This window comes from Penaeus monodon, chromosome 2 (genome assembly GCF_015228065.2).
Source record: "Penaeus monodon isolate SGIC_2016 chromosome 2, NSTDA_Pmon_1, whole genome shotgun sequence".
In the NCBI taxonomy this organism is placed as follows: Eukaryota; Metazoa; Arthropoda; class Malacostraca; order Decapoda; family Penaeidae; genus Penaeus; species Penaeus monodon.
The window spans coordinates 22091711-22092597 of NC_051387.1; the positions used below are offsets into that span (position 1 = coordinate 22091711).

Genomic DNA, 887 nt, shown 5'->3' on the forward strand with positions numbered 1-887 from the left:
CCCGATTTCGTCGCGCGCGGTGACGGCACACCCAAGCATTCAACTGCGGCCGTTTGAAATAGCCGAATCGGTAATGATTTTTATTATTATTATTATTATCATTATTATTATTATTATTATTATTATTATTATTATTATTATTATTATTATTATTATTATTATTGTTTGCATTTGCTTATTACTCTAATCGTTCAATATATATGTAGATTTTGCCGGTTCTCGTTAAAAGTTAGTTAAATTGTACTAACCTTATATCGTTGCGCCTCCGTTATTACGCTTCACCATAATATGTCGTCCTCAACGTGGTAGTATTTCCAGCGATAGGCGCAGTTCGCAATTTGTAAAAAAAATCAGCCGGCTTTCTATACGATATTTCTTCACACGTACACTTGCTTTGCGGACAGACACACACTGAATGTTTTTCATGGGCGAGGGCAGAGCTTTCCGAAAAAAAGATACTCCCCTCATGGAAATTGCCAAAATTGTATACTTGCGCGATGGAGCTAGTGAACCACTTTGGTCATTTACTATCAAATGAATTTGCAATCTAACCTTGGTATCTGACAAAGTACCTGGTGAAGGTTGTGAGGCTTTACTGGTGTAGGATTCATGTTGAAAAAAATGTAAATTTGATTATATTCAGTAGTGTCACTGCATCAGGAAGCAAGTGAAAAAAGTTGTCAATGCCTTGATTTTTTTTTAATATTCCAAACTTGTCCATGTATGAACCCGTGCATTCATGCTGACCTATCTACATGTCTTGTTAATCTAAGGAGTAATTTGTCTTGTTCTTGAATTGTTTTAAGGGTTTGCTTATGTTTACAGCTTCAGGTACTGAAGTAGCAGCATTTGCCAATTGTTGTCTTATGCTAAAATAATTTTCTTTC

The 887-nt window shown here is 35.4% G+C and overlaps 1 pseudogene; it reads left to right on the top strand.

The window, feature by feature from the left end:
* The first annotated feature begins 609 nt into the window (after positions 1-609).
* The window catches only part of LOC119578282, a 1146-nt pseudogene continuing 868 nt past the window's right edge, over positions 610-887 (top strand).